This window comes from Tasmannia lanceolata, unplaced genomic scaffold, assembly GCF_043159265.1.
Source record: "Tasmannia lanceolata isolate RefF3 unplaced genomic scaffold, GAP_Taslan_0.1 ptg000023l, whole genome shotgun sequence".
Classification (NCBI taxonomy): Eukaryota; Viridiplantae; Streptophyta; class Magnoliopsida; order Canellales; family Winteraceae; genus Tasmannia; species Tasmannia lanceolata.
The window spans coordinates 6,447,336-6,474,496 of NW_027518700.1; the positions used below are offsets into that span (position 1 = coordinate 6,447,336).

The window sequence follows — 27,161 nt, forward strand, 5'->3', positions numbered from 1 at the left end:
AAAAAAGTACCCACCTCTCAAAATCCAACGGTTAGAAAACTTTACGCGCTAAATCAAAGGGTTAGTATGTAAAAAAGGTGGACCCACATAAAAAAAAGTTATTCTGAAAGGACACGTAGGATTGTCCTATCTAATATGGACACAATTCTTTCTTTTCCCGAAGAGTTCCGTGCAACTTGTCTCTCGTCCTCTTGTAACAGAAAATATATTTTAGAGAGAAAGAGAGAGTTCTTAAATTCGCACCTGCTGTAGGATAATTCGCACCCCTGGAACTAAACTTATGTTAAAAAGCGTTAAAGTCTACAACATACCCTCATTTGAAGTGGGTGCGAATTATCCTACATGGGAGCGAATTTACCATTGCCCTTTTCTCTCTCATCACGCGTGGCAGGCAAAGAAACGTTTGAGTGACACGTGTGATCATTGCATGGAGGAGAGAGAGAGTTCTGAAGTTTTTTTTTTTTTTTTTTTTTTATCATCTACAAAAGCCCTAATTCTAGTCCTTGCATTTCAGGGTTCTCTACAAAGTTTCTGAAAATGGGTATGTGTTAGGTTATGGATCTGAAGACTCTGCTGGATTTTTGTTGGTGAATTATTTTCTTATGGGAAGTATCTTTGTATTTCTTCTTTTTTTTCTCATGAATTTATGTAAGATGGAAAGGGGAGGAATCTGACAGAAGAGAGTGAGCACAGACTCTTTAATTGGTATAAGGAGTATGCTATTGAGGGTGTGTGCTCACTCTCTTTCTGTCGGAATCTTTTTTCTCCGGTAGGGTTTGGATTGAGTCTCTCTTTGTTATTGTGAACACCTAAAAACTACAAAAAAAAAGAAAAAGAAAAAAGAAGAAGGTAAAAATATGGATTAAGTTTACCTTGGTTATTATCATTCATTACCTTATCTCTTATTCTTATCAGAACATCTTTGCTAATCCTTTTTTCTTCTTTAGGAGATCTCATTAGGAAAAAATGGTGCATGATTTTCTTCCTCTCTACGATATTTTTTGTGGGTTTTGTTTAATTTTTATATTGAGAAACAGTAAGGGGTCTCTTCTCTTAATTTTAATGGAAGCGTGACTTTTGATGATTGAGAATTTAACGGAAAACCGTATTGATTGGTTGAAGCTCTTGGGGTTTGTTTGTTTCTCTACAGTAAATTAATTTACTTGTTTTTTTTTTATTTTATTTTATTTCATGTGCATCTGATGAGGTTCTCCTGGAGATCGTTGTCGATGGGCCGGAATCTGTGCTCTTGTAGTCGGCTTGCAAAAGGCTTTTCAGGTGATAAAAATTATTCCAATCGAATATGAATGAAACCCTAGTTTTATTTTTTATTTTTTTATTTTCAGTATGTTTTTTTCTGGGTTTTGTTTTGATGTTATGAAAATGGGTTTTAAGTGATGCAGGAGGTAGATCAAGCCCTTATGGAAATGGGTTTTGCTGGAGAAGAGGTGATCTCTACTTCTTTCTGAAGGAACTTTGGTTATTGTAAAACCCTCACGGTAATACTCTTAACTCTACATCCATGGATATACTCGTATTAATTTGGTAGTGGAGAAGATTGAAAGTTCTTCATTTTTTTTAGTTTTCTTAGTATTCACACATCTGACCCTTGTTAATTCTTCTGAATAGTATTTTATTTTATGTTGTTAGTTTTGTTCTTCAGACATTTCTTGGCTAAAGTGGGACTTCCTTATTGGGTTCTTAGCCTAGATACGTTTGTTCACATAACCTGAGATCTGAAATCAAATGAATGTGCTTTGGTTTATTGAACAAAATTAACTACCTATTGGCCTCTAATAAGCTTTCTATGTTGGGATTTTTCGTTTATGATTAAGACTATTCATGGCTCTTCTTTCATTATCCATGAAGATGTTTTTTTTTTCTCTTAGCACTTGCTTTCTTGATTGATGTGTTTGTAATGTTAAAGTGGGGGATCTTGAATTCCATTCACAAACTAGTTTTTTCCGGAAAGCTTTGAGTGCATCTCAATCAGTGAAATTTTGATTACACTCATATATATGCATTCAATTGGGAACTTATGTCCATGACTTCTTCTGATAAAAAGGTGCTACTTCAATTTGGCTTATTTTCTTTCTCTTGGATTAAGTGCAAAAATTTACTAGAGAAGGAGAAATTTCCAAATTAAGGTTTACAGAAGCAAGACTTTTATGCTACACCATGATTAGGGTTAAAGTTCAAGCTTGCAGCTGGATTTTGCCATTGATGGGATGACTTAGTTATGATTTGCTCATACCATTGGCACCAGCTTTGCTAGAATACTTGGCTTGTCCAAGGTTCTTAGATTGTTGCTCTCTACAAGCTTGTTGAGGTCAAAGTTCGTTTCTAGATCAAGCTTGTTTGCCAGTGCTTTGTTCTAGCTTAGTTACTTTTTTTCCTTTGGTTTTCTATTGTATATAACAAAGTCAAGTAACAAGTTTCCTCTTCAGCTACATGTAACTAATTGTTTTTAGCCATACAATAAGTATCTATCTGGTAAGTAAGTATTTGGTACAAGTGATTCAGAAAATTGTTTACTGCCATTGTATTTTGAATTTGGGAGGAAACTTCTGTTTTGTGCTATTTTTAAACTCTTTTAACATTATCACATAATGAGAAGTGGACTCAATGCCATGAGGTAATAAAAATTGGACTCCGGAGGGATTGGAAAAACTTATGTGACTGGTCTTAGGTGATGTTTTAGAGTATGAGAAGGTTAACACACCATCTTCTCTACATAATGCGTCGAGCCTAACTAATCTGCCCATTAAGTTCTTTGTATGCAGGAGAGGTTTGTTATCCAGTTAGAGAAGAAAATTGAATGGATGATTTTTTCACATGTACCAGATGTTGTAGGCTTAAGCATTTGGGCTACAATGTTGAGTTTGTTGTATTCTTAAGCATTTGATCTAGCTGCCGATGACTCATAGGGGGTTGTTTGGAGGATGAGGGGAAAATTGCATTTGGGGTAGTTGCCAATGACCACAGAGGCTGTTTGTAGGATAAGGTGAAAATTTACTTTTTATTTTAGAAAAATTGCACCCCTCAGCAATGTTGAGGTATATCTTCTCTTGATGTTTCGGCTCTGTTGGAGAAGGCGTTATTTATTCTTTTATACTTTAACCACCCCCCCACCCCCCCCCCCCCCCCCCCCCCCCGGCGCGTGGCCCCTCTTTTTTAGGGTTGGCCTACATGTGGCCCCTCTTATGGGTTACCTTAGTGTTGCGTATTAGACAAGGACACAGAGAGTAAGGTATGGCAGGCCTCCAAAATTTATAAGCGAGGGCACATCTTAAACAGAAAGTGTATATTATACAATGAATATAATATTGCAATAAGAGTTTGTTTAGGATTCTAGATTTAGAGGAGGTGATATAACAACAAATATTAGTTAAAGAAGAGTTAAATAACAAAAGAGTTAAACACAATAACCAATAATCAAACAGAAAGCCACACTTGACATGGTAAAAAAAAACGTGTTGAAACGTTCACATTAGTCTAGAACCTATAGCATTCCATTTATTTGTGTAAAAAAGATTCGACTAAATCATGGGTGTTAGTCCTTCAGCTTGCTCGCCAACTCCTCTTGCATCACTTAGTTTTTAAGGATGGGACTCAATGGATCCTGTGCTAGTCTATTTGGAAACTTCACCAATTTAGGTATTCGAAGTTAAAACTCGGAACTATTTACAGCCCTGGAGCACTTTTACTATGGAATTTCTCCACATCATCAAAACAATCTTGTAATTTCCGATTGATAAGAGTAATAAACCATTTGATTGTGGTTGTCTCTACATGGAGAATCCAAATAACCCTCTTGATGGAGATTGTGTTGTATCCGAAATTCCATGTTCCATAGCAAGGCTTTCTTGTTTTCATTAGAACCCCTCCTGCAACAGCTTCAAATGATCGTAACATCAAATTAGTTTGGTAAAAACCTTAATGGGAAAGGGAAAGATGAAAATTTGATTAATGATTCATCTTCCCTTTCCATTTCCTCTCTCTCTCTCTCTCTCTCTCTCTCTCTCTCTCTCTCTCTCTCTCTCTCTCTCTCTCTCTCTCGTTATTGTTACATTTTTTGCCACCAAGTAGACAACGAAATACATTTGACTGGAAATGTTCACTTCCTAGCTTCTACACAATTAAGCATTATGATTTGTATCTACATGTATCAAGATTAGCAACTCATGGAACTAACCACAATATATACAATTTTGAAGTCCGCTAGTTGGATATGTAGTAGCTTCTAGATATATAATAGCAATGCACTATTTCATACATATTTACCATATATACATAACCATTATATATGCATAGTTAACCACTATGCTTGATATGTAAATGTATATATATTATCAACTTGTGGAACTTAACCCCTATATATAAAAGCCTGAAGTTGAGTAGTTAGATATATGTGGTAGCAATTAATGCACTATTTTATCACCATATCCTCTTACTATGTACTATATGTTTTGAATTTTCTCAGTGACTTGGTTTAATTCTAAAATTAAAATGTTATATATGACATAAAATTAACATGACATTATGATTAACTTGTGGGCAAATCCAATAATGGCACATAAATATTCCTGGTAATGTTTAGGGAACGTGCAACAGAGAACAAGTCTCTACTGCTTCAATTTTCATTTTTGTCATTTTATTTGTATCTTAATTTTATGCATCAAATATTGTCCATTTGGTTTGATTTTGGTACCATTAGAAAGGTTTTTCGATTTCCTATCTAACAAGCCCAATATCACCTGATTTGGATGTGATTTTTGATGAATTGATGATTTACAGACATGTTACATGTCTACTACATAATTTCTATTTTAGGATTATTTTAGTTATGTTTCTAATTGTTATTTGTGTTGCTTCAGAGGGACGGTTGAGATTAATTGTTTAGGTCTTAATTTAGCATCTATGGTTTCTTTTCTTTTGGGTTTAGGGCATCTATTTAATGTAATGACATGATGAAAGAAAGAGAGAGATTTGAGTAAAGTAAATTTTTGGAACATCCCTCTTTCATGTGTTGTATTGGAGTTTTTCCTCCAAAACTGTGGTATGAGTTTTTTAAATACCCATGAGCTGATTTAGTTGCTCCTTATATGATCTTCATTTTGTACTGTTGCCCAACGGTCTTGCATCAGTTGGCATCAGAGTCCATGTAAAAGAGGATTCCACCTCCTTAGTAATCTTGGGCAGAGGCATTAGAGTCATCTTGCAAAGTTCCATCCATTGCATATCATTCAGAGATGATTACAGAGGATTCCAACATTGTGCGACCTTCAATGTTTAATTTTGAGAAATGGAAGATACCTATGTAGGGGATCACAATGTTGGAAGTTGTTAATCAAAATTAATATTTGTATGGTTGTTTGAAAAGTTATCCTAGAAAGTCTTCTAGGAAGTTATTGTATGTGGAAAATGTAAAGAATCTTTTGAGTTTCCTAGAATCTTTATGTCTAGTTCTAGTTGGATTATCAAAGAGTCAAATGGTGATTTCCTATGTTGTTGATTAGTATTCCTAGATGACTCATGGGAACTACAACTTTGTGGTTAATGTATTTGCTATTTTTAAGCGTGTCTTGAGTCTATAAGTATTGGAGTCTTTATGTAGAGATGGTAAGCTTAAGAACTTCAAGGGAAAGTTTAGAGAGAAGCTTCAAGGGTCAAGGCTTAAGGGAGAACATGTATAGTGATCTCTTGTGTGTTTTGATATATATATATATAAAGAGTTCTTATTTTGGTGTTACAACTTGTTTTTTTTTGTTGGAGCTCTACGCGTGCCCTTTGGTCGTGTATGTCCCAAGCTCCCTTACCTTGCTCTTATGATCTCAACACCATAATTGATCCATGTAATTGGGTCCAACAGGTGGTATCAGAGCTAGAGGGCGATACCAACAAGTGGTATCAGAGCATAGGGTGTGTTGTGTTGAAAAACCATTCTAAGATTTTTGTACATTTTTATTCTATTTTTCCAAGTAACTTTTTTCAGTCAAAATGTGGCTTGTAATATACCAATTTGAAGATTTTTGAATCTAGTTTTGAACAAAAAAACGGATTGTCGATCGGAGTTTTCTACAAAAAGTTATTGTCAAAAGAGTGGAGATATGTCAAAGTGGACTGCTTTTCAAGATCTAAATTTTCAAGTATTTTTCAAGTGTTTGGGTTGGAAAGATTACCAATTTTAAAGGTTTTTAGGATGATTATGGTCCAAAATTTAAAAAGGTTTAACGGAGAAGTTTTGTTTAAGGATTTATGTTAGAATAGAGAACAATCTCTATATCTACTTGTGGTGTTTCCATTTGATTGGGTGGTGCAAAATTTATGGTGTGAGAAAGAGAACAAATTTCTCTTATTGTTCTGATGAGTGTTGGGAAAAAGAACAAATCTCTTTTTATCCTGTTGACCAAAAGGAACACGATTATGATGTTTGATGCACCATGGAAACCAATGTCCTGAAAGCTTTGTTCAAGGCATTTCTAATGGAAGCGTCAGAAAAGTTGAAGCTGAAACCTCCCGTTTATGCTGTTTGGAAAGGAAGACGGGACCACAAACCCATTTTCAAAGTCCCGGATGAAGTTGGAAAGCATGGAATTTTCAATAAATTTTTTGGAAAGGTGGAAAGCACAAAAAAAGAAGCTTGAGAAAGTGCTGCATATGTCGCCGTTCATTTCTTGCCGGAATGCTACCCATTCGTCTTCGTGGATGCTACTAATCGTCACCTAATAGAAGAAAGAGAATGCGCAACAGATTTGAAGAATCACATCAAATTGCTTGAAGGAGAAATTGCTATGCTGAAGATGGAAGATTTCATCAAGTGAAGACGATGATCAAATTAGTTAAGATTAGAAATTGTTTGGAATTTTGATTTAAGGAGGGGTGTTGGAAGTTGTAAATCGAAATAATATTTGTATGGTTTTTTAAAAAGTCATCCTAGTCTTCTAGGAAGTTATTGTGTGCGGAAGATGTAGAGAGTCTTTTGAATTACCTAGTGTCTTTATGTCTAGTTGGATTATCAAAGAGTCAAATGGTGATTTCCTATGTTGATTAGTGACGCAAGAGCATCTCGCCAGATCAACAGTCCTCGTCGATTCTTGCCAAGGTTTCAATTTTGGAAAAAGTTTCTAATCAGATTTAGCATGTTTCAAAATTTTGGTTTAGAAATGCTTCCTAAATCAATTAGAAATTTCCCATTTAAAAGCTCATGGAAATTAGGAAATATTCCAAAATTAAACCAAAGTGAATTTAGCTAATGCCAATTATAAATTACCCAACAAGGCATCTCTTGCCTTTTTACTTGGTTGTCATTTAAAAATTGGCAAGTAGCTAAAATTGTTAGGAGGATTGGGAAGATTTCATTTCTTTTATTCTAGTTTCTACTTTTACATAGTTGAAAATAAGAAGTTTCTTTGTTTAGCTATTACGGTATAGACATTTCTTTAGCTACCATAGAAACTAGCTAAGTTATAGTAGCAAGATTCCTTTCTTTTATGTGTTGTTTCCATGTAGCGCAAGTGGTGGAGAGGCACTTGTTTATTTTGTCTTTCTTTTCTATTTACAATTACAATTGTAATAGGAACCAATTCTTATATATACAAGAATGTAATAGAAAAGGAGTTGGTTTTTTACAATTAAAGTATTGAATGAAAGGTGTTCTTTTCTTGTGGAGAAAAGGTGTTTTTTACACTTCTTTCTTGGAGTTTCCCCTCCAACGTGGGTTAGCTTTTGAGCACCACAATTATATTTTGTTTTTTTTTTATCATCATCGTCGTTATCGATCGCACGTTCCATCCGGCGTCAATTGGTATCAGAGCTAGGCTCTACGGGAGTTCTATCTACTGCGGATCTAGGAAGGCGACGATTCTCTAATCTATGGAGCAATTGCAACTGGGTGAAATTCCTATCTTCTATGGTGATGGTGAGTGCGAGTGCACCACTTGGACTGAGGCTATCGAGGCATGTTGTGAGCCATACGGACTGAGCCAGAAAGATTTGATTTGGTATGCCGAGACTTTAGCCAATCACGCTAAATCTTTGTGGATACTCATGGAACAAGAGCGACGCAAATTGAGAAAACCACCATTCGATAATTGGGAGGAGGTACGTGGTCGTTTCTTGAAAATGTTTACACCGGTACCTTATCAACATGCCTTAGATTTTCAGGTTAGAAAACTACGTAAGCAAAAAGCCCAAAAGGCCAAGGACTTTGCTAGAAGGAAAGCTGCATGTCTTACAATTCCAAAGACATGGTGAATGCACCGGGCTAAGAAAGAATACCAAAGTCATGTTACTTCCGCCACTATTAATCAAAGTTGGATTCGTCGGAAAATTGCCCGTGACAATTACTAGGAATCAAATGGGCTACATGCCATTCAACTAGCTTGGAGGAATCAAATCACTCGGCATCGTTCTTATGAGCATCAAAATCCACCAATGGAAGATCTAAAGATCATCAATAGCAAATTAGAATGTCAAGTAGAAAATTTGACACGCGGGAGTTGCACCTTGGAATGGAGCGAGCTTTGCAAGACCTTAAGTGTAAGTTTGAGGCCTTGACGGAATGCTTGCAAGAGTCGGAGAATTACGTAAACAAGCGAATCTATCATGTGAAGGACAAGGATTGGCCCCACGATTATCCAGCCCATAATTTTGAGAGTACTGAAGGCTTCTTTTTGCCTTCGCTATCCCGATTTGACGAGCATATCGAAAGCAAATTTTCTAGTCGAATCAAGTTCCATCGCCTACCCAAAAGTGCCAGATTAATAGCAAGATGGAAGTATCTGATTCACTAGAAAGGACTTCAGTTTGAAGTAGGCGCGAGGAGTACTCCCGTTGTAGCCTCCTAGATCTTTGCTCCCCAAATCGTCAACAATACCGACATGAACTCATGGTCGAGTTCTTTCCAAGAAGGGGAGTCTGATGCAGGAGCATCTCGCCAGATCAACAGTCCTCGTCGATTCTTGCCAAGGTTTCAATTTTGGAAAAAGTTTCTAATCAGGTTTAGCATGTTTCTAAATTTTGGTTTAGAAATGCTTCATAAATCAATTAGAAATTTCCCATTTAAAAGCTCATGGAAATTAGGAATATTCCAAAATTAAACCAAAGTGAATTTAGCTAATATGCCAGTTATAAATTACCCAACAAGGGATCTCTTGCCTTTTTACTTGGTTGTCATTTAAAAATTGGGAAGTAGCTAAAATTGTTAGGAGGATTGGGAATATTTCATTTCTTTTGTTCTAGTTTCTACTTTTACATAGTTGAGAATAAGAAGTTTCTTTGTTTAGCTATTACGGTATAGACATTTCTTTAGCTACCATAGAAACTAGCTAAGTTATATTAGCAAGATTCCTTTTTTTTTATGTTTTGTTTCCATGTAGCACTGGTGGACAGGCACTTGTTTATTTTGTCTATCTTATATATACAAGAATGTAATAGAAAAGGAGTTGGTTTTTGACAATTAAAGTATTGAATGAAAAATGTTCATTTCTTATGGAGAAAAGGTGTTTTTTACACTTCTTTCTTGGAGTTTCCTCCAACATGGGTTAGCTTTTGAGCACCACAATTATCTTTTGTTTTTTTAGATCGTCATCGCCATTATCCATCGCACGTTCCATCCGGCGTCAATTAGTATTCCTAGATGAATCATGGGAATTACAACTTTGTGGTTAATGCATTTGCTATTTTTATGTGTCTTGAGTCTAGTAAGTATGGAGTCTTTGCGTAGAGATGGTAAGCTTAAGAACTATAAGGGAAGGTTAGAAGCTTCAAGGGTGAAGGATTAAGGAGAACAAGTGTAGTAATCTCTTGTAAGTGTGCTTTGATATATATAAAGAGTCCTTATTTTGGTGTTACACTTGTTTTTTTTTTTTCGTGGAGCTCTACACGTGCCCTTTGGCCGTGTATCTCCCAAGCTCCCATACCTTGCTCTTATGATCACAACACCATAATAGATCCATGTAATTGGGGCCAACACAAAAGATGAAGCCGTTGAGAAATCAACAAGAAGTGCTCCCTGGCTATTTTCTTGTCAAATCAATAAGAAGTTGCTGCACTAAACGTCGTCCAACCTCATCTAGCCATTGTGAATGAGCAACTTCAACAAGTGGAGATTTCACACAATTAGCACCACTCAAAGCCCTCTTCCATGAGGAAGATACCTATGTGGGCGATCACAAAAGATGAGAAAAGGAAGGAACAAGAAAAGGTTGATGTAGCGTCTTTGTTAAGATGTCTTCATTGACAAATAATTGAATTTGGAAGATAATGGCCTAAACTCAAGATCGAGTTTTCTTTAAGTGAGGGTGAATGATGCAGGTGAAACTACTAAGAGAAATAAATAAATTTGGAAGATAATAGCCTAAATGCAAGGTTGAAGGAAGCAGGATTCTTCCCTGGGAGTGGGGAACCATGATTCCCCGGTTCGTGAATCCGAAACAGAAATTTTCTCGAATCCCAAAAAACTGGGAATCCCGGTTCGAATTCGCCGAAAACCCGACTCCCACTTGGGAATCGTGGTTTATGATTTTCCGGAAACGCAATTCCCACTTTTGAGAACCACGATTTAATGTTATGTGAAACGCGATTTTCCGACGATTCCCAGGAGATTCCTTGGCAATTCCTAACTCCCCAACGATTCCCGACGACTTCCCGGTGAATCTCCGGTGAATCTTCAGTGACTCTCAAGTATGATTTCCGCTTTCCGCTTCCGACCATTCCGGGAGCCTTCGATTCCCGCTTTCAATTCCCGTTTCGATTCCCGCTTTGGCAACCTTGAGTTTTCTTCAAGTGGGGGTAAATGATGAAGGTGAAGCTACTAAGAGAAATAATTAAATTTGGATGATAATGGCCTAAACTCAAGGTCGAGTTTTCTTCTAGGATGAATGAAGCAGGTGAAACTATCAAGAACGTGTGGCATGGAACAAATCCCTTATTCAACTTCTATTTTCACCATCTTATTTATACCCCCACCTTTGGGCATCAAATATTTGTTCGTTTAGCTTGATTTCGGTACCGTTAGAAAGTTTGTTCCATTACCTATCTAACGACCCCAATATCATGTGATTTGATGAAGCTATGAATGATTTATGAATGTGCTACATGCCTATTACACATGATTTTTATTTTAGGGTTATTTTAGTCATGTGTTTAATTGTTTAGGTCTACAGTTAGAAATTAGGGTTTCTTTGACCATTTATTTAATGTCATGACACAAGGAAATAAAGAGAGAGATTTGAATAACGTAAATTTTTGGAACAATTTTTTTGAGAGTTTTGGCTCTTTCATGTGATTGACGGAGTTTGGCACCTTCGCGTGTCATATTGTGAGTTTTTTTCCAAAACTGTGGTGTAGGTTTTTCAAACCCCCATGAGTGTATCTAGTTGCTCCTTGTGTGATCTCCATCTTGTGTTGTTCTTAAACGGTCCTGCATCAATTTATCTTAAATTTGGTCCTGCATCAATTTATCTTGAATTTTAGTTCACTAAAAACCTTAATGGAAGCAAGAAGGAATGAAGATTTGATTGATGATTCATCCACCCTTTTCATTTCCTCTCTCCATTATGGCTACATTTTTTTCCACTTGGTAGACGAGGAAATACATTTTGGTCGAAATTCTCACTTCCTAACTGCTACATAGTTAACCACAATGATCAGTATCTACACTTATCTAGATTAATTAGCAACTTTGTGGAACATAACCACTATATATAAAATTCTGAAAGTGAGATAGGATATGTGGTAGTTTCTATATAAAGTAGCCATACAGTATTTTAATGTATAGGTTTGTCATATGTGTACATGATTAACCACTAGTAGCTTTATCCATTCACTATTTTAATGTATAGGTATGTAATGTGTGCATTCTTAACCACTATATGTACATACTCAACCTCTTAATGTATAGGTTTGTAATATGTGTACATGCTTAACCATTATATGTACATACTCAACCACTACGTACATAACCACAATGCTCGGTATCTACATGTACTTTTTTTTTTTTTTTGGAAAGATGACAAAGACTTTATTGAGTTACAACCATATAGATCACAATGATCAATCAATTACATTCTCCACCCTAACCGGAGCATAAGAGATCGACATGGATTCTGATAGGACTCGGCCTTTCACAAGCTGATCGGCCAATTCATTGGCAGATCTCCTTCGATGCAAAATCGACTGATTAATGAGGCGGGCCAGATCCTAGATTTCTGCAATGAGGGACCGGAAATGCCACTAACCCTTAGACTTGTTGGTAGCCCATTTGATTGCGTTGGATGAGCCTCCCTCAATTATTAATGATCCTGTAATGTTACCTGCAAACCATTTTAGCCCGTATAACAGGGCCTTGATCTCGGCTTCGCTGGCATCGCAAACACCTCCTGTTCCTGAGTAGGACATGACGACCATCTCATTCGAGTCACGAATCACACCCCCTATTCCAGCCTTACCAGGGTTTCCGATGGAGCTGCCATCAAAATTTAGTTTGTAGCTGCCAGGCAGCGGTGGGCACCATTTTGTAGTCCGCTTGTCCTTAATCTTCCTCTCCCAAATTATTTCGTACCAGTTCCTTAAGAACTCACCAACCTCGTAATGAATTCCCCCTTTCGCTTTGACCCACGTGATTACATCAATCCTAATCGGTAAGAATACCCATTTAGAACTTCTTTCCTTCTCCTGAAAGATCCTTTGGTTTCTTTCTTTCCGTATATATGTTCCATATAATAGCATAGGAAACTAATTTCCACAGTCTAGTTCCAGTGGTACCAAAAATTGCACCTCCCCACTTCAGCAGTACTGACCTTATAGTTTTTTGGAAGACCCATTTCACTCCAAACAGCTTCAAAATGGAAACCCAAAGCTGATGAGCAAAAGGTATCTACATGTATCTAGATTAGCAACTTGTGGAACTAACCACCATCTATACAATTATCAAGTTGAGTAGTTGGATGTGTACTACTTTCTACATATATAATAGCAATACACTATTTCAAACATAACCACTATATATAATACATAGTTGGATACTATTTCAAACATAACCACTATCTATAATACACTTTCTACATATATAATACAATCCAGAGTTGGATACTTGGATAGGGCGTAGCTAGTTTTCTAAATATACAATAGCAATGCACTATTTTATTGTTATATCCTGTTTCTAAGTACTAAATGTATTGGATTTTTTTTCGATTACTTAGTTTAAAGCTAAAATGTTCTACATGGCAAACAATAAACATCACATTATGCTTAAATAGTGGAAGAAGAAAGGCCAATAATGGGACATAAATATTGCTGGTTATATCTTATGAATTTTAATATTGTAATGGCTAGATGTACTGATTCATACTAATGTAGAATTTAATTATTGTTATTGCACAATAACTTCTTACTGGTAGTTGTTCCGTCTTCCTAGGCTGCTGTTTGGATGGAGGTCGTGTTGCGTGCAAGGTTATGATTATCATTACCATAGTTGTGCATTTCTTGAATTTAGTTGCAAAGTTCTTGTATATTTCTTGAATATTGCAGTGTTACTCTTGTAAAGACTATCAGTAGTGGTTCCATCGACCAGGTTTTGCCATCTATTAAGAGTGTAATTGATGTGTCATCTCCCATTAATATTTTTGCAAGACAAAATTTTGGTAGGTTTTGAGCAAGGATCACATAGCATAAGCTAGGTCTCAATAACCTTGGTGTGTAGTGGGTTCTCCTTTGGTAGTTGATTCCCCATTAAAGAAAAGAACAGAACTTCTATTACCTTGGTGTGTAGTGGGTTCTCCTTTGGTAGTTGGCTCCCCATTAAAGAAAAGAACAGAACTTCTATTTGCAGGTCTTCACTCTAGAATATGTAAGGAACCTTTCTCAGAGTTTTCTTTAAATGCAAAACTTCTATTTGTAGGTCTTCACTCTAGAATACATACGGAACCTTTCTTGGTGTTCTCTTTAAATAGATTTGAATTGCTTGATGGAATATTGTTGGAATGAAACAAACTAGGTTGGATGGAGAAGATGAGTTTCAAGAGAAGAAGATTGTTCTCTTAATGCCAAACACACAAAGAAAGTAGCCCAATTTGTTATCCTACTCAAAGGCCTTCAAATTTTACTAAAATAGCTTGCAAATGAAGAATATACATGACCCAAAATATAGCCTACATTCCAAATCCGAGATTAACAAGACTTAACTAATCTTAGCTTTCCTAAGTACCACTAACACACTAACATAGGAAATGTAAATGTGAAACCAACTAGGTTGGATGGAGAAGATGAGTCTTAAGAGAGGAAGATTGTTCTCTTAATGCCACACACACACACACACACACACACACAAAGTAGCCCAATTTATTATACTACTCAAAGGCCTTCAAATTTCACTAAAATAGCTTGCAAATGAAGAATATACATGACCCAAAATATAGCCTACAATCCAAATCCGAGATTAACAAGACTTAACTAATCTTAGCTTCCCTAAGTACCTCTAACACACTAATATAGGAAAAGTAAATGTATTACATAATTCCAAAACAAAGAAACTAAGTCCCTAGGCCATTAACTCCCATAAAGAAGATTTCCAATGTGGTCAAGTCTTTGTTCCAAGCTCCCAATGTAGAAGTAAATGACTAAAGTCCCACGAAAGTCAAGTGGATAGGTGGTCAAGTGGTCAAGCTTACATTTTCAACAAATATGTTACTCTCCTTCAGTCTCACATTCTTCTGTTCTTACAATGCTTATAGTGAATAATAATTAGGAAGGAACACTAAATGTAGGCAATGAGACAATGAATTTCAAGGACCCAAAGCTTTGAGTATTACTCTAGTTGATGGAGTTGTAAAGGCCAATGAGAGCTCGGGATATATTTTTCATGTTTTCAGATATTAAAACAATCATGTAACTAGGAACCTCATAGGCTCTTCTGAAGCCTTCAATTTGTTTTATACGAATTATAGTCAATCACACCAATTTGTAAGTATGGTCATAGTGAGAGTACAAGACAGAGAAAGATGAAGAGATAAGGAGATACCAGACGAAGAATAACAAGAAAATTAGATTTGATAAAAACAGTGAAGGGCAAATCATTCCAATTCGTTGGGCAATGACAAGAAAAATATGAAGAAATGGAGAGAGACAAGAACGACAAAAATTCTTGCACCAAAATGATGCTGAAGAGATGGAGACTTATAGAAAGCAACAATTCTTTTCATGGAGGACGGACCCAGAAGAACAATTTTTTTCCTCAATTGTTTCCATCTATGAAAAAGAACAGAGACAGGCATCGTTTGAAATTAGCCTAGGTTGATGAAGGAAACGGGTTATCTTTAGTAGGAGAAAGGTCAACATTTTTACATACATAATACAATTTCCCATATGAAACGATGGCATTCTCAAATTCGTTCCATTGTCAGATCCTTCTTTGGTAAGATAGTGACTTCTCTTTTTTTTGGTAAGCTGGTCTAGCCTTCATTGATGCAAAGCAAGCCCGCTACCTAATATACATCTTGACCATTTTGCTTGTAGCTTGTGTTTGATAAAGTAATACTTCCCTTGTTCCTTTAATACTTCCCTTGTGCCTTTAATGTATCTTAACATGCATTGTGCCTCTTGGTAGTGAGGTTGGTTTTATGAGTTTTGTGTAAATGTATCTGTGATTCTCCCGTGGTTTAGCTGTATCTGGTTGCAAGAGTGCCAAGAAGATTATTATGATTTGAAAATTTAAAAGTTTCAAAAACCATACCAAATCAGCTGGTTCAACCTGGTTTGAATGGAACTGTGCCATAACTTTGCTCCTGTCTGAACAAGAAGTTAAACCCGAAAGAGCAGTTGGTTTTTTAATTAGACCACTGAAACCGCTTGAATGGGTCGGTTCGGTGTAAATCGGGCGGTTCACTTAGTTGATATATTTGAAATTTAAATCTAAAAAAAAAGTAAAACATTTCCTTAGTCATACTAATTAGTAGACGAGGAAGTCTAAACTGAAGGGAACCCTTGCAAAAAAGAGGTGAAAGGGCTCCCCCATTGGCTGCACATCACCATCAAGTTTGACTTTTCAGCTGTTATTAATGCATGATGGTGATGTGCAGCCAATAGGAGAGCCCTTTCACCTCTTTTTTGCAAGGGCTCCCTTCAGTCTAGAATTCCTCTTAGTAGACAGTCTGAATCATAGTTGATTTTCTTCTTAACTTTCTAAGTTGATTATGATTTGAATACTAGAAGATTGTTAGTCACAATTCGAAGGAGAAGAAAATGCAAAAACTGCCACAAGTTTGATCCTCTCTTTTCATCTTCTTTTCTTCCTTCTTTATATTGGATCTTCTTCCTTCCCATCCAACTGTCATCTCTGTTCCTATCTTTGTATTTCATCATTATTTCTATCTTCTATGCTTTCTATCTTCTTCTTCCTTTCCATTCAACTGGCACAAGTTTGATCTTCTCTTTTCTTCTTCTTTTGTTCCTTCTTTATATTGGATCTTCTTCCTTCCCATCCAACTGTCATCTCTCTTCCCATCTTTGTATTTCACCATTATTTCTATCTTCTATGCTTTCTATCTTCTTCTTCCTTTCCATTCAACTTCTATCTTCCTTTCCATCTTCACTCTCTAATTCTTCCTTCCCATCCATACTGTCGCCACCATGTCCATACTACTATTCATTAATTCTTCCTTCCCATCCAGACTGTCAGCACTCGGCACCATGTCTATTCTACTATTCATGTTGAAACATATTATTTTCCGTACGAAGCTTGCAAATGAATGCTTGCTCTGCTCGCTTGCTCATTTTTGAGGGATTGAAGGAGTTTCAATTGCTTTAGATCTTCCAAAGATCTCCCCAAAGAATGTTTGGTTGTCATTTAGACCTTTGACCACTAAGCAATTTCTAGACATCATTATAGCTTTTTATCCTACGTGACGCCGACGTGGCGGGCATGTTTTCCCCAATAATCTTCTCTCAAATTTCACCATTTTGGTGGAATTTGGGGAGAAGATCTCAAGAAGTTCTTGTCTTATTGTCTTTCTTCTCTCTCTCTTCCTGTAAATACCCGAAACACTCCCCAAACGAAATTTGTTTCTTCTTTTGAGAGGGGCGTTTTTGTCCTCTAGTGTTTTAATTAATTAGGGCTTCTTAAAGAAAGCCTATAAATATATCTTTTGAGAGTTTAATTAAATCCTAAACTCGTTTTCTACAGCCCTAAGAGAAGATTTTCGTGTGGGAAGAGAAGAAAACTAAGTTTTGGAATCAGAGAGTGAAGATCAAGGTAAGAAATATGTTCTTTATTGATTTATGTTATTAGAAACCCTAAAACAAGAATTATGTGATCGATCTTAAAAAGATGAAAGCGAAGGTTTTATTTCGTTTAATATGTGCCTTAGGACTGATCTCAGTTTTCTTAGGATTCGCTTTGTTATGGGATCCCTAACGAGCCCAAGATCGGATCGTTTTGATTTTTTGAAAAGTTTGTCTTGAAGGGTCGAACAAAAAAAGTTTAGATTATTTTTACAATAATTATGTGTCAATTCGAGCGTGAAATTAGATTAGTTGGATTCCTCTCGTCGATACGAATCCAACGGATTTGACCACGCAGGAATCAGAGCTAAAACGAGAAAGTTTCGTCCATAGAAGTTTTGGTAAAATCGGGGACGAATCTAGAATTATCACAAAGAAATTGTGAAACTTCGAAAATTTATAACTTCTTCGTTTCTTGTCCGTTTTCGACGTTCTTGTACTCTACGTATATGCCGGAAACGAGTACTTTCTGTTAAAATAGTTTTAAATTTTTTGGGAGACTGTAATGATGATAATTCCAAAATACTAAAAAGAATCCTAGGACGGTTTACCAATTCTTTTCCGAAGAGGTACCAAAGGGTGTCTTGTGTCAGTGGAAGGATATATATGTCTAATAGGACTGAAATTAATGCTGAAACTCATGGAAAATATTCATACTATTGATTGTAGGTAATTAAGGTGAATTTGAAGAGGAAAGTAATCGTCATTAGAGGTACGTAATTTCGTACCACTTTAGTTTTATGATTCCATACTCAATGATATGCCTATTGATCTTAACTCTATAATCTCTTTGAATATATGAGACCCTTGATAACGGTAGATTTTGATTTAGGTCTTGCATACTTATTCCTCTTTGATCACAGCCTATTAAATTTTGTTTTCATTGACAACCTATGAATTTCGTATTGAATATGTGACTCTCTTTGATATAAGGACCGTTTGATCATGGTATACCCAACTATTCTGGAAACCCTTGTGGAACCCACAGGAACCACAATCTTTGGAACTTTGTAAGTACCTTTGAACCTTGTGTGTATGTGTACACCTTTTGTGGAGGCTTATGTTTGTATGTGAACTATAAGGGCCCGTCAGTGGGTGTAATTCGCTTTATTCGCTGACCCTGTCTATATGAACTTAGAAACTAGTTTCGAACCGCGGGCAGTCAGGTAAAATAACATGCTTTTTGGGCTAAGCCGATGACCTTTGGGTGGTTTTGTGTATTCTGATTGCTTTCAGTGAAACCTTAAGAGTTTGTGACTTATCTTATCGAGACCCCATTTGATGTGATTCTTTGAAATATGAGTTTGTAAGCTTTGTCTCCTAGTTATTGTATTTGTATCAGTCACCTCATGTGTAGCTTTTACCATCTTAGTTTATCTATTGACCCTCTCTTTGTAGCATGCTTTTGACCCCATTTTTGTGATGCGTCTTTATGTACCGAGCTTTTCAATTGACTGTGGTTTATCATTTTCAGACATTGACCCTCGTGGAGCGGACGAGAGAGCGTAGGCGTGATTTAGTGACTATCAATTTTAGTAGATTCTTTTAATTTCATTAGACAGTGAGTATTGTTTAGGCATTGTTGAGACTATGTTATTTTATTTCATTATTGGCTATTGGGGCGAGCGAGAGAAAGATTAAATATTTGACTATTTGGATTATTTATGCAATTGTGGACCTTTATGGATATTATGATATGAATGGTTTTGTTATCGCTTTGTTAGCCTTGTATACTTGTAAGGTTTCCTTGCAGGTGTACGGCGCTGTCATGTTCCCGGGTCTTTTGGGTGCGACTTGGGGGCGTGACAAAAAAGTGGTATCAGAGCCTAGGCTTTAGGTCTTAGGTGAAAGATTTGATCTAAGAACTTTAGAGTGATATTGGAAATTTAATTAAGGAGTGAAGTAGGAAGTGTTTGACATATTCATGTGTACTGGGGACGCTTGGATAACATGTGAGTCGGTCACACGAATCAGGACCTAGTTGTATACTTGATTGCACCCGGGGACGCTTGGGAGGCATGAGAGTTCGTGATTGGGTAAAATGTCTAAGAAGTAGATATTGGCTCCAATGGGGATATTTTGTAGCACTATATAGATACAAATAGAATATGTGTCTAATTTATTCTTTTGGTAATATTCTGATTGAGTGTTTTGTTGGATTTATAGTATGGCAACACACGGAGGACGAGGCGGTCGCGGAGGTCGATTGAATCGTACTCGGGCCATAGATGACATTATTGGTGGAGATCAGAATCAGGCCCTGAATGAGCCAGTGAATCCAGAACCTCAGAATTTTGGTGAACCAGCACAGAATGTGAACCAAGCTCAGGAAGTGGATCCTGGTCAGAATGCGAACCCGCCAGTGCCTCCACCTGTGGCACCTCAAAATGAACAGGATCAAGAGCGGGCTGAAATGAGAAACTTTATGAGAGCCTTCATTGGTTTAGCAAACCAGTATCAACAACAACCCCAAATACAAGAGCCTCGGGTTGTAGGGTAACCACATCAGGTGCATGGCATATCGGAATTTATGAGACTGGCACCAAAATACTTTAAGGAACCTACTTCGGTTGATGACGCCGAGTAATGGCTAGAAAGTGCAAAAAAGGCGACAATGAGATGCAACTGAGATGAAGACAAGGTCGATTTTGCAATGTACATGTTAGAGGGAAGAGCCCTTCACTGGTGGAAGAGAATTAAGCGCAAGTATGAGCACCATCAGGGCCCTTTTACTTGGGCTATGTTCCGTATGGAATTCCTTACCAAGTATTTCCCAAGGAGTACCCTATATAGAATGCAAAGAGATTTTTCTAAGTTCATGCAAGAAAATATGGCCGTTGAGAAATATGAGGACGAATTTGATAGACTTGCGCGCCATGTCCAACGATGGTACCCGATGAAGATACTAAGGGGGACAAGTTTGAGCACGGGTTAGCCATGAATATTCAGAAGGGCATTGTCGGATCTAATGCCCCAGAAACGTTTGCTGAACTTGTGGACCGTGCCAAAAAGTTAGAAGCAGTTCATTTTGAGGCTCGGGAACTTTCTCAAAAAAATCAGAAGAAAAGAAATAGAGATGGTGATTTTAAGGGAGGACAACCTTCTAGGGGATCAGCTCCATATCCACCTTCTGGAAAACAACAATCATTTCAAGAGTCTCGTAGTAAGCAAGGAAATCAAACAAATCAGATGAATCGTCAAGCTAAGTTAGAACCTGTTAGGACCCAGCTCCTAAGTGTGGAAATTGTGGAAAGAATCACCCTTCCGAGTCATGTAGGTGGACATCCGGTGCATGTTTCAGATGTGACGAGATGGGCCACAGGATCGCTGAGTGCCCTCTTATGGTGGGTGACTCAGTCAGTTCAGAGGACACTTGCGGACGCAGCCTATTCAGACTCAGACTATCCAGAGTCGAAATGTTCCAGCTCTTCCTGCAACTCAGCCAAGGACTAACCGGCCCAGCATTCCTGGTCGCTTATGTGCTCTTACACACTAGGATGCTTAGACTGCGGGTGCTGTGGTTTCAGGTACCCTACCTGTTGCATCTTATGTTTATGTGTTATTTGACTCTAGAGCTACGCATTCGTTTGTTTCCTCTTCAGTTGCTACATTGCATTCATTTCCTTCTATGCCTATGGATCATGATTTATGTGTTAGTACACCGGTAGGAAAAGACCTCATGACTGATAGGATTAGCAAGACATGTCCTATCAGGATTGGTGATAAAGAATTGCTAGCGGATCTAATACTCTTAGAACTCTATGACTTTGATGTGATCCTTGGCATGGTTTTGGCTATCAACTCATTATGCCTCGGTGGATTGTAATGAGAAAATTGTGAATTTCGAGATCCCTGGAGAGGAGAAATTTTATTTTGAAGGGAGTGGGGCATGCTCTACCTTAGTTGTTTTGTCTGCTATGTGCAAGCATGACGATTGCTTAGACAAGGCTGTGAAGCCTTCCTAGCATCGGTAGTTGATGTGAATCACAGTGATGTAAAAATTGAAGATATTTCACTAGTTAGAGATTTTGTTGATGTTTTTCCTGAAGACAACCCCTAGACAGAGATGTAGAGTGTACTGTTGATTTAGCTCCTGGTACGACGCCTATCTCTAAGGCCCGTATCGTTTGACATCAGTGGAAATGAAAGAATTGAAGACTCAGTTAGAAGAACTGTTAGAGAAGGGTTTTGTGCGACCCAGCATTTCACCATGGGGAGCACCAGTTTTGTTTGTAAAGAACAAAGATGGAAGTGTGAGATTATGCATAGACTATAGAGAGTTGAACAAAGTTACAGTAAATAATAAGTATCCGCTTCCACGGATAGATGATTTGTTTGATCAGTTGCAGGGGGCATGTGTGTTCTCAAAGATCGATCTTCGATCAGGTTACCATCAGTTAAGAATTAAATTGGAAGATGTCCCAAAGAGGCTTTCCGTACTCGGTATGGGCATTACAAGTTCCTAGTAATGCCCTTTGGATTAACCAATGCCCCAGCAGCTTTTATGGGCCTGATGAATAGGGTGTTTAGACCATTATCAGATAAGTTTGTGGTTGTATTTATCGATGATATTTTGGTGAATTCTAAAAGTTATTCAGAACATGAGAAACAATTAAGAATTGTTTTAGAAACCCTAAGGAAGGAGAAGTTTTCTGAAAAATTCAAGAAGTGTGAGTTTTGGCTTGACTCAATATCTTTCCTTGGACATGTGATTTCCAAGGACGGAGTGTCTGTGGATCCAAAGAAGATTGAAGCAATGATAGATTGGAATAGACAGAACAATGTGGCTAAAGTTCGGAGTTTCTTGGGTTTAGTGGGGTACTATCGTGGATTTGTGGAAGACTTTTCACGTATCGCAGCTCCTTTGACTCGCTCGACCCGGAAAGGAATTAAGCTTGCTTGGTCAGAAGAATGTGAGGAGTTTTCTGAATTTGAAGCAAAGACTGGTTACTGCTCCCTTCCTAACTTTGCCTGTCAAAGGAATAGGATTCACTATTTATAGTGACGCTTAAAAGAAAGGACTCGGTTGTGCATTGATGCAGAACGGGAAGGTTATAACCTACGCCTCCCGTCAGTTGAGACCGTATGAGGAAAATTATCCAACCCATGATTTGGAGTTAGCGGCTGTGGTCTTCGCCTTGAAAATTTGGAGGCATTATCTGTATAGGGAAAGGTGTGAGATATATACTGATCACCACAGCCGCTAACTCCAAATGTTTGAAATATATCTTCACACAAAAAGAGTTGAATATGAGACAAAGGCGTTGGTTGGAGCTTTGAAGGACTACAACTTGACCCTAAGTTATCACCCTGGTAAGGCAAACGTGGTAGCTGATGTTCTTAGTCGGAAGTCGGAAGCCAATTTGGCAGCTTTGATTATATCTCAGAAAAGCATCTTAGAAGATCTGCGAAGAGCAAAAATTGAGATCTGTGGGCAAAGTTTTGGAGTTTAGATCTTTGTACTTCAACTCCAACCCACATTACAGGAAAGGATTAAAATTGCTCAAGATTCTGATCCTGAGTTGTGTAAGATCAAAGGTAAATTAGATGAAGGAAAGGAATCAGAATTTCATGTTCACCAGGACGGCACCCTGAGATTTGGCCACTGCATATGTGTTCCTGACAATACGGAATCAAAGAGGTAAATTATCAAAGAAGGTCACAGCACAAGCTATTCGGTGCATCTGGAAGTACAAAGTTGTACAAGGACTTGAAAGGTAACTTCTGGTGGAGTAATATGAAAAGAGAGAGAGCCCAATTTGTATCGCAATGCCTAACTTGTCAGGTAGTCAAGGCCGAACATGGGGAACGTTACAGCCACTTCCCATTCCTGAATGGAAGTGGGAAGAGATCTCTATGGCCTTTGTTGCAGCTCTACCTCGTACACCCTCAAGCAACGATACCCTATGGGTAATAGTTGATAAATTGACCAAATCAGCCCATTTCATACCAATTAAGACGGGTCTGACACCTGAGAACCTTGTTAAGCTGTATGTGGACCAAATAGTTTATAAGTACCATGGAGTGCCTGTGACCATCTTGTCTGACAGAGACACTCGTTTTGTATCTCGGTTTTAGAATAGTGTGCATTCAGCAATGGGAACTTCACTCAAGTTTACTACATCATTTCATCCCCAGACGGATGGTCAGTCCTTTCGGACAGATATTGGAAGATATGCTCAAGGCGTGTGTGATTGATTTGAAAGGTGCATGGGACAACCATCTTTCTTTGGTGGAATTTTCACATGGGAAGTGTAGATCACCCATATGCTGGGATGATGTGGGTGAGAGGAAACTTATACACCCTGAGTTGGTACAGCAGACTGTGGACATGGTGCAAGTAGTTCGTGAGCGCCTTCGCGCTGCACAAAGTCGACAGAAGAGCTATGCTGACAATAGAAGAAGAGAACCAAGTTTTGGAATCAGAGAGTGAAGATCAAGCTAAGAAATATGTTCTTTATTGATTTATGTTATTAGAAACCCTAAAACAAGAATCCAGTTATCTTAAAAAGATGAAAGCGAAGGCTTTATTTCGTTTAATATGTGCCTTAGGACTGATCTCGGTTTCTTTAGGATTCACTTTGTTATGGAATCCCTAACGAACCCAAGATCAGATGGTTTTGGTTTTTAGAAAAGTTTGTCTTGAAGGGTCGAACTAAAAAGTTTAAATTATTTTTACAATAATTATGTGTCGATTCGAGCGTGAAATTAGATTAGTTGGATTCCTCTCGTTGATATGAATCCATCCACGCGCGAATATGAGCTAACGAGAAAGTTTGGTCCGTAGAAGTTTTGGTCAAATCGGGGACGAATCTGGAATTATCGCAAAAAATTGTGAAAGTTCAAAAATTCATTACTTCTTCGTTTCTTGTCCGTTTTCGACGCTCTTGTACCCTACGGATATACCGGAAACGAGTACTTTCTGTTAAAAATAATTTCAAAAATTTTTGGAGACTCTATAATAATGATAATTCCAAAATACTAAAAAAAACCCTAGGACAGTTTACCGATTCTTTTCCGGAGAAGCATCAAAGGGTGTTGTGTTGGTGGAAGGATATATATGCCTAATAGGACTGAAATTAATGCTGAAACTCATGAAAAATATTCATATTATTGATTGTAGATAATTAAGGTGAATTTGAAAAGGAAAGTATTTGTCATTAAAGGTACGTAATTTCGTACCACTTTAGTGTTATGATTCCTTACTCAATGATATGCCTTTTGATTTTAACTCTGTAATCTCTTTGAATATATGAAACCCTTGATAACCGTAGATTTTGATTTGGGTCTTGCATACTTATTCCTCTTTGATCACAGCCTATTGAATTTTGTTTTCATTGACAACCTATGAATTTCGTATTGAATATGTGACCCTCTCTGATATAAGAATCTTTTGGTCATGGTATACCCAACTACTCTGGAAAACCTTGTGGAACCCACGGGAACCATAATCTATGGAACTTTGTAAGTACCTTTGAACCTTGTGTATATGTGGACACCTTTTGTTGAGGCTTAGGTTTGTATGTGAACTATAATGGCCTGCACCAATGGGGGTTATACATTGGCTTTTGGGTCCCGTCAATGGATGCTATTCGCTGACCCTGTCGACAGGTATATGAACTTAGAAACTAGTTTCGAACCACGAGCAGTCGGATAAAATAACATGCTTTTTGGGCTAAGCCGATGACCTTTGGGTGATTTTGCGTATTCTAATCGCTTTCAATGATCCCTTAAGACTTTGTGACTTCTCTTATCGAGACTCCCTTTGATGTGATACTTTGAAATATGTGTCTGTAAGCTTAGCCTCTTAGCTATTGTATTCGTATCACTCACCTCATGTGTAGCTTTTACCATCGTCGTTTAATCTACTGACCCTCTCTTTGTAGCATGCTTCTGACCTCACTTTTGTGGTGCTTCTTTATGTACTGAGCTTTTCAGCTCATTGTGGTTTTTAAGACATTGACCCTCATGGAGCGGACGAGGGAGCGCAGGCGTGATTTAGTGACTATCAGTTTTAGTAGATTCTTTTAATTTCATTAGACAGTGAGTATTGTTTAGGCATTGTTGAGACTATGTTATTTTATTTCATTATTGGCTATTGGGGAGAGAGAGAGAGAGAGAGAGAGAGAGAGAGAGATTAAATATTTGACTATTTGGATTAATTATGCAATTGTGGACCTTTATGGATATTATGATATGAATGGTTTTGTTATCGCTTTGTTAGCCTTGTATACTTGTAAGGTTTCCTTGCAGGTGTACAGCGCTGTGATGTTCCCAGGTCTTATTGGTGCGGCTTGGAGGCGTGACACTTCTGTTTCTCTCTCTTCCACCCTTCATTTTGGTAATGGCACCCTACATCTTCCGCTAATCTTCTCACGGATTGCTGCGTAACCAAACACCACCGTACCAATCTTCCGCATTTCTTCTCCCAATCATGTTTCAGAGCTTAGAAGACTTTGTTCAATTTATCATTGAATTTAATCCTTTTTGCTTTCTTCATTTAGAATTTATCTCTCTCATCAGTCAATTCCACAATTGAAAATTCATTTTTCATTTCCATACACCGATGTTTCCAATTGTTGATCCTTTGAGTTCGAAATTTTCAAACAAGAAGGTAACAAATTTTCCAAACCTTGATGGCCTCCGAACACCTTGTAAGAAACCAGTCACAATGTTGTGTCATGACAGTCCATTTGAGAGAGAGAATTACCACCACAGTTCTTTGTTTGGTTCTACATACAAACTATATACATCTTCAGCAACTATTCTCCAAAGGACAGACCTGTTTCTGGCCATTTCTTCTGATCCCACTGTGGGGGAGAATGGGATTTCTCCCTCTCTTTTTTTTTCTTTTTTTTTTGAAGTCTTGGGGATTCAATTCGAGCAATTCTCATACTCTCATTCTCTTATTTCGGGTCATTCCGTTTCAGCTACTCATTTCAGCCCTGCTATCGCAACCGTAGAATGAGAATTGTAGCCAAACACGACATAGAAGCTCTTTCTTTTTACATTAACTTTCCATGATTTTTTTTATAGTGGAGTTGGAGTAATAGGTTGTTGCAATTCATATTATGGGTTACAGTTTAATGATATATTGATGTTTATGTTATGCATGACTCCGTCGTTCTGCTCCCCAATTTAGGCCCCATGGCAGCTCAAGTTGGAGGGTCTCTCTTTGATTTCCTCTACAAACTTCCACAAAGTCTATAGCAATGTTATCTAAATTTTTTACCGATAAAAAAGAAAGGGAGATGATATTTTCACAACGACACCCCCCCCCCCCCCCCCCCCCGCGCATTACGTGCACACTCCCCTTATAACCTGATTTGACGTGAAAAGTGGGCAACTTTATGTCAAATCACGTTATAAGGGGGTGTGCAAGTACTGCAGGGAGGGTGAGAATATCATCACCCAAAAAAAAAATGTTATCAAAATTAATTTCGAACAACTACCTCTCACACCTCATTTAACATTTTCGAAAGAGATACCCACTTTCATGTGATGTTGGGTGTGAAACAATCAATTGCTCCAAAATTAAGCTTAAGCTGTTGGAGGCGGTGTTATTTAGTCTTTTATATGCATTCCTTTATTCGAGCACTGATTTCGTCACTGAGTATTTTACATGTTTCAGGTGTTTGTCTTCCCTTCTGCAAGCCATGTAAACAATTTTGAAGGTTGTTATGAAGCTAAGTGGAGGCCTGCTCAAGTATGCAATACAAAAAAAAAAGAAATGAAAAAGGGGAGATTTGTAATGATTTTAGTTGGGAGATGATATTTTCACCCCCCTTGCATTACACGTGCGCTCCCCTTATAAGGTGATTTGGCATGAACAATGGGCAACTTGGAACTCTTTTTAATTGGGGGGGGGGGGGGGGGGGGGG

The 27,161-nt window shown here is 37.7% G+C and overlaps 1 long non-coding RNA gene across 3 annotated transcripts; it reads left to right on the forward strand.

Annotated features, from left to right (window-relative positions):
• Nucleotides 1–521: 521 nt before the first annotated feature.
• Nucleotides 522–27,161, forward strand: LOC143856673 (uncharacterized). 3 transcript variants are annotated; one of them, XR_013238296.1, is made up of 5 exons: nucleotides 522–1,278; nucleotides 1,396–1,499; nucleotides 17,183–17,251; nucleotides 17,950–17,992; nucleotides 26,912–27,161. It is a non-coding gene; the product is annotated as an uncharacterized LOC143856673 (long non-coding RNA). The 3 variants fall into 3 exon arrangements; XR_013238295.1 differs by lacking the exons at nucleotides 17,183–17,251; nucleotides 17,950–17,992; XR_013238294.1 differs by lacking the exons at nucleotides 17,183–17,251; nucleotides 17,950–17,992; nucleotides 26,912–27,161 and having other exon boundaries at nucleotides 1,396–1,779.